The sequence below is a fragment of the Sinocyclocheilus anshuiensis genome, unplaced genomic scaffold (assembly GCF_001515605.1).
Source record: "Sinocyclocheilus anshuiensis isolate Anshui unplaced genomic scaffold, SAMN03320099.WGS_v1.1 scaffold279, whole genome shotgun sequence".
Classification (NCBI taxonomy): domain Eukaryota; kingdom Metazoa; phylum Chordata; class Actinopteri; order Cypriniformes; family Cyprinidae; genus Sinocyclocheilus; species Sinocyclocheilus anshuiensis.
The window spans coordinates 842567-849498 of NW_015549591.1; the positions used below are offsets into that span (position 1 = coordinate 842567).

The window sequence follows — 6932 nt, forward strand, 5'->3', positions numbered from 1 at the left end:
AACAGCTGATAAAAACATCACACTAATCCACATGTTTAGTAATCCCATCTTTAAAACAGAGAATAATTCAAATACCATTTCTAAAGTTCTTCAACATACAGTTTTACACACGCTGCGTTTCCAGAGGTTGTAACATCAAAAATACCCAATCTCTAAGGCAAACTCATGTTTGATCTGAAATACTGACATGTGATCTCATAAATGTCACCTTGCTGTTTTGACATGGGGTTGGATTGTTGTGTTTAATAGTGTGAGGTTGAACCGCATGGATCTCACTTTCATCTAAAACAGCTGAGTAATTGATTTACACATCTTTCAAAAAAGGGCTTGGCCAACTGTCATGTTTTTGTGGCTTGATTTTCTGCAATTGTCAATTTTTTATTTGATTTATTTGTTCTGTCAAAGTCGAAATGTGTTGTTTTGGAGCTCAACAGCCCATATCATGATTCATTTTCATTATAAGATCATCAACATGTCTCCTTTTGTGTTCCACAACTGAAAAAAAAAGTAATGTATAGGTTAGGAACGAGATGAAGGTTAGTAAATGATGACATTACTCTACAATCACCATGATTATCATGCTTCAGTACCCTCACATGAGTGTGGTTAACCTTGAGGCCTCTAGGCTAATGTTCTCAGTGACACTGAATATGCTTATTAAAAACAGCCATGACAAGTCGACCTGTAGCCAAAGTCCCTGATCTCACATCCAGGCTCAGTGTGGCGCAGTCAGATTCTGCACTCACTCAGTCACCTGTCAGAGGAAATTATCGGCCTGTCAGCTGCCCTTCTGGATGGCAGCTTGGATCTCATGCTGGGGGTGACCAGCCTTTCCTTCATAAAAATTCACAAACTCTTATTTTTGTTGTTGTTGTTGTACTGTACAGTTAATTGATTCATTGAGTCACTCATTCTTTCAAACAGACAATATTGTGTCTAAAATATAACAATATTAATTTCTTATTTATTGAATTGTTGTACAAAGTCAATATCATATTTGCACTCATGCTGTTCGGAATCGGGACAAAAACAGCACTCGTGTGATACTGCTTAACTATACCATATGTTACAGGGAGAGTGGGGATGGTTCATTTCCTTCAGGTTTTTAGAGGCGGTTTGTATCGAAAAGACAAAATTTTAATACAATAAAGCCACATCTGTCAGCTACCCACTCACACTGCTGTAAATATGTGTACATATGATAACATACATACAATTTATACTTGAATAGACAAAGTCAAATGTTGCATCTGACCCCATAACGGGATGGTTGCAACGTTCATTAAAATGTAATTAAAATCATTCTTAGATATAATTTTGCAACTTCTTTGTTTTATTTGTGCACAGACAGGGTATTCAATAAGTTAAACTGACTGTATAAAATCAAATTTGTAAATGAAAAAAAAAAACAATTTCAAGTAACAAGTAACAACCATGTTTTGGTTAATTAATTACATGTATTACAATGCATTTGAACTACAAACTATTAGTTTAATCAAAACCAAGGCACTAAAATTTAATAACAGCCTACTACTGTTAACATCTGTGAAAGTTTACTGAACTGGGGCCAGTTGCATAAACATAGTCACTATGTTAAGACTGTGTCTTTAAGAATTGTGTTTGACTAACTAGCAGTTAGTTACCAAGTGGTACTTTTCCGATTCAAATGAGACAAATATACATACACACATAGAAACAGACAGACAATATACATACAAACATACCATTTTATGAAACTGACTCTATAAGTAGGTGTGTGTGTGTGTGTGCATGTGATATATGTATGTGAGTGTGACAAAGAGAGTGTGAAAGAGAAGGAAATTAATCCACAGTCTCAAACTGATTTTTTATAAACCTATTTACTTAAAAAAAGGACAGATACCTGACTATGGAAAGGGGTTCTTTATTAATCTATAAAATGAAAATTTTGTAATGTTATGGCAAGCTTTTACATCAATGTTGTGGTAAGGGACAGCATGTTGGGACAGTTGCAGCAAAGTGTTGTCAGGTGAAAAAATAAGGATTCAGTAGCGAATGTGAAAAATGACAGTTTATTGAGAAGTCCCAACAAGGAAGAAGGCAAGAGTAAAACAGACAGGAAAGCCAACAGTCACTCTTGGCAGCGCAGGGACTCAAATGGGCAGCCGATTCCTCCAAGGTCCATGCAGCGAAATCCACAAGAGATGAGAGACAGAATCCACAGGAACCAGCCAGGATCAGAGAGACTCGAACTATAAACACAACAACACCAACGATCTGACAACACAGGACGGAAAGCACAGACATTAAATAGCTGAGCTGATAAGCCAAAGTTGGCGCTAATCAGCTGATTATCGCTGATCACTGGCAACACACACACACACACACACACACACACACACAGAGAGAGAGCAAGAATGAGTCAGTGAGCCCATAAACCGTGACAAGTGTTGCAACTGTTCCTACACTGACGGCCGTGATAAAACTTGCTTACTAACTTAAAATGTACTAACTTTAAATAGTCTTTGACACATGCTAGCTATACATTTTAGAAGCTCAGAAAACACTGATTAAAATGATATGACTTTACAATTCTTCACATAAACAGCTTAGTATGACAAAAAAATCTGATTAAAAAAACTATAAAAAAATCTATAAAAAATTTACTTTTTTACCATTCATTTTTTTTTGTTTTTGTGGAAGGAATGGTCACGTGGCTGCTTTCTTGCAGGAAGGATGAGGGGCTAATTGAACATGTGCAGTATGAAAATAATCACTGTAACTCATTCCTGATTGAAGAAATAAGCCTTGATGCAACTGCCCCTCATTGCAACCGTCCCCACTCTCCCCCTAAATATGAGACAAAAACTCAAACAGGGGCATTGTCAACGAACCGGTATTTGATTAACGTCGTATACTATGTGCTGAAAGCATTCGCTCAACATCATCATCTAATTTTTGAGAGGGTTGGCTTTATATATATACACGTGTATCCTGTGAAATTGTTGTTGAATAAACTATTCAAACACATACATCTTCCATAGACATAGGAAAGAACAACAAAACCTAAAATATGACAGACACGTGTAGGATTGGTGAGTAAATGATTTTTAGTTGGGTTCAATTTGCGCTGCCAAGTTAAAGGACATTTTCGACCCCAGCTTTCATCAGTTCATTAGAAACATGTGGAAATCACTGTCTCCTGTATAGATCTCTGAGAATGAAGGTTAAATCTAGTCAAGTAATAAACCTAAGCAGATTAAAAACAATGGCAGAGTGAAAAACAAGAATTATTTGCAAATAGATCAAGTGCCATGAGCAGCATGAGATTGATTAAGTTTCATTTTTTAACTCTGCAGATATTTAGAAGGTGTCAGATATGACACAAACTGCTAATGAGTTTATGCCAGGAGTACATACATAGCAGCAGACTCACATTTGCAGCTTCCAGTTTGCTGTCAACCATGTCTGTTGCCAGTGGCCTTTTCTTATGATTTAGGCTGGAAAAGAAACAGGAGAATGCATCCACAGCCTCTACTGATATTCTGAATTAATGTGTTACTTACAGTAAGTGGTGCGGGTCAGGCCAATGGCAGGAATGCATTTACAGTGATCACTCATTTAACCCAGAAATCACCCATTAACCTGCGTTTGATACTCCTCAGAGATTTGCTTGTAAGAATTACTTGAGTATGTGTGTGTTTTTGCTTATGTTTGTCTCTATGATGTAGTGATGTTAAATTCTTTCAATATGAGACACAGCTGCTCAAGTGCATTACCCTCTTGCCCTCATCCCGTGCCTGTGCTCTTTACTGATGAAAAGGCCACGGTGACCTACTCAGCTCTTGCAAAGTGGATGTATGTGCTTTTTCTTCTGTCAATACTGATTCAGGCAACTTATCTCTCTTCTTTCCATTTACAGTATGGCAGATGTTATGGCTGCAGATGGACAACAAAGACCCAAGAGCTGTGGTTGGATATTAGGCTGGAAAATGTTACACAGAATCTGTGTGCAAAAGAAAAAATAAGAGTGTTATGTTTTAGATGTTTTTATTTTACACATTTATTTAAAAATTACACATACATTTAATTTGGCATTGGCCTTTCTACTACAGTCTTACAAATCCCTGCATTTCCATCGTGAACCACAGTTGTTTTCGCAGAGAGGCCTGTTTTCACCTATTATACCATTTTTGGGATTTTGCTGTTAGCCATATCCATTTTAATCAACATGGCTTCCCAGGTAAGAATTGTAGCTTATAAAAATATTGTGGGAACATTGTTTTGAAATGACGTTGACATGTCCAGATATCTTGTGGTGATTGTACGTTATATATCCCCCTCAAAACCCAAACTGCACCTCATTGTGGTGTGGGGGTGAACACCAAGTTGGGGATTGCTTATTGAGGCTATATCACCAGTAAAGAAGGCTATGGTTGAGGTATCACCGTGGGTGTTACTCGTGGTGAGCAGGCTCAACTGAGAACCCTGAAAACAGTGGCCAAAGCAGGTGGTGTCCCTTCAAGCCTGGGGTTATGGGCTTAACCGCAGGGCAGCAGCTTCGACTGGTGTATATAAGGCGGACAAACTCTGTAGTGAGTCAACGGGTTCGTTGTCCAGAGACGATACATTACAGGATTCGGCTGTGAAATGTTTGTCTTAACTTCATGCCATCGGGGTCAGGCTTTAGGCAGCTTTTTTTCTCTTTAGTTGGGATGAGCTAGAAGACCCCTGCAACCACTGTGTGCACCAGTCATCTTGGGTTCTCCCGTGCCACTTGACTAATGCCGCAGCGGCCAAGGTAGTGGACTAAGGATTGCGCAAACTTCCTCCACTTTAAATATCCGAGCATGGGACTTTTCATTGCTACCATACCGTATTTTTAAGTCCTGCGGAGACAGGCTCAGTGTGGAGCTGGAAGTCTCTAGTCTGTGATCTGTATGCAGGCGGCTCCGGTCAGATTATCGTTGGAACAGCAACAGCAGGCTCCTTTGGCAGCTTCCTGAGCAGTCCTATTCAGGATCGTATGCTCACGTCATACGAGGAGGGACCTAGAAAAGGTGGTCCAAACATTGTCTGTTCCACTTCCCCCAGATGGACCTCCGCTCCCGTCGGGGCATCCCTTTCTTGTGGATGAAACTTTAAAAAAGCCAAACATACTTATAATTTTGCTATTAGCATTAGCATTAGTCGCTGCTGAGCTAAACAGATCGACATTGCTGCTTTGAGCGAGACTAGGTTGCAAGATGAAGGATTACTCACCGAAGTTGGCGAGGGCTATAGCTTCTTTTGGAAAGGTCTCCCAGCCAACTCCTGACTAATTCACGGCATTGGTCTCGCCATCCGTACCACTCTGTTAAACCAACTTACAGAGACTCCAGTAGCTCTAAGTGAAAGATTAATGATGTTTTCATTATTTGACAATCATTAAAACAACAATAATAATAATAAACATTTATTTGTATAGCACTTTTCAGACAGTACATAAAATGCAACTGAAAGTGCTTCACAAGCATAAAATCAAATAAAATCAAAATCAAGCAACTATAAAAGGTTCAAAATGTAAAACAAAGCATATAGTTTGACCTCAATATCAATATAAAATAATAAAACAATGATACAAGTATCAGAAGATAAAATAAAACATAAAAACGGACTTACACACAACTTCACACCACATTGTTATACTGATAAGCAACTTTAAAAAGATAAAAATATATTTAAAAAAAATATGAATGCTGGTAGCCTTTTACTTCAGTTGGTAGACAATTCAAAATTTTTGGAGAATAATAGCTAAAAGAAGTACCACCAGATCGTTTATGATTTACTGTATAATGTGCTAGAACAGTGCTTCTCAACTGGTTTGGCCATGGGACCCACATTTTCCCATAGTCATCAAGCCGTGACCCACAAAAAAAAATATCATACCTCCATGCAAATCCTTCCCAGCTAACACACGAAGTACCAGTTATGTGATTTATTGGTACTTTACTTTTATTTCACACATTGCATGCTCGTAGTTTCTTTTGCGCTTTAGTGAAATGATATACAGCGTGCGCCGCCGCATTTGCACGTGCATTTGAAGAGTGCGTGCTACAAGCACAGTATAACGTCTGACAGGACAGGATAGTTCATTTTTCTGAGGTAAGAGACTTTTTTTTTTCATAACAAGTTACAAAAATAACGATAGAATAATGAGACTAACATCTCATCTGACCGCAGATACTGAATCGGGACAGCACATTTTTCTCAGGCAGTCTTTACTTAAACGGCAAAAAAAGTGTAAACAGCTTTCACGCACATCTTTCAAAATAAAAGTCTCGCATCAGAAAAACATTTAGAATTACGTTTTTTGTTGTTGATGTTTTGACCGTACACTCCATGACCCACTCAGAATGGTCTTGCAACCCACTTTTGGGTCGCGACCCACCAGTTGAGAAACACAGTGCTAGAAGACTAGCACTAGAGGATCTTAAATTACAATTTGGGACATATCTCGACACAGCCTGAAATGTATAGAGGTGCCAGATTGTGCAGTGTTTTATAAACCAATAAAATAACCTTAAAATCAATTCTTTGATGGACTGGAAACCAATGCAATTCCATTAACTGGTGTAATATGCTCTCTCCTTTTGTGTTTCATTAGTACTCTGGCTGCTGCATTTTGTATCAGTTGTAACTTCATTATAGAACCCTTAGGCAAGCCAGTATACATAGCATTACAATAATCAAGATGAGAGAAGATACAAGCATGAATGAGTTTCTTAGCATTCTCCAAAGATAAAAAAAGGACAAATCTTGGCAATATTTCTAAAACGATAAAAACAAGTTTTTATCTTGATTAATATGAGACTTAAAACTAAGGTCACAGTCCAGAATGTTAAGTTTTAACTTAACATCCACTTTATCCACATCATCCACTTTGAAATGTATAATTGTATATCATCAGCATA

At 38.0% G+C, this 6932-nt stretch overlaps 1 long non-coding RNA gene across 1 annotated transcript; it reads right to left on the minus strand.

The window, feature by feature from the left end:
- Positions 1-4239: 4239 nt before the first annotated feature.
- LOC107658166 (uncharacterized) lies at positions 4240-6250 on the minus strand. The gene is made up of 3 exons (XR_001630756.1): positions 6185-6250; positions 5242-5365; positions 4240-5118 (listed from the first exon to the last, which is right to left on the minus strand). It is a non-coding gene; the product is annotated as an uncharacterized LOC107658166 (long non-coding RNA).
- Between the last annotated feature and the right edge of the window lie 682 nt (positions 6251-6932).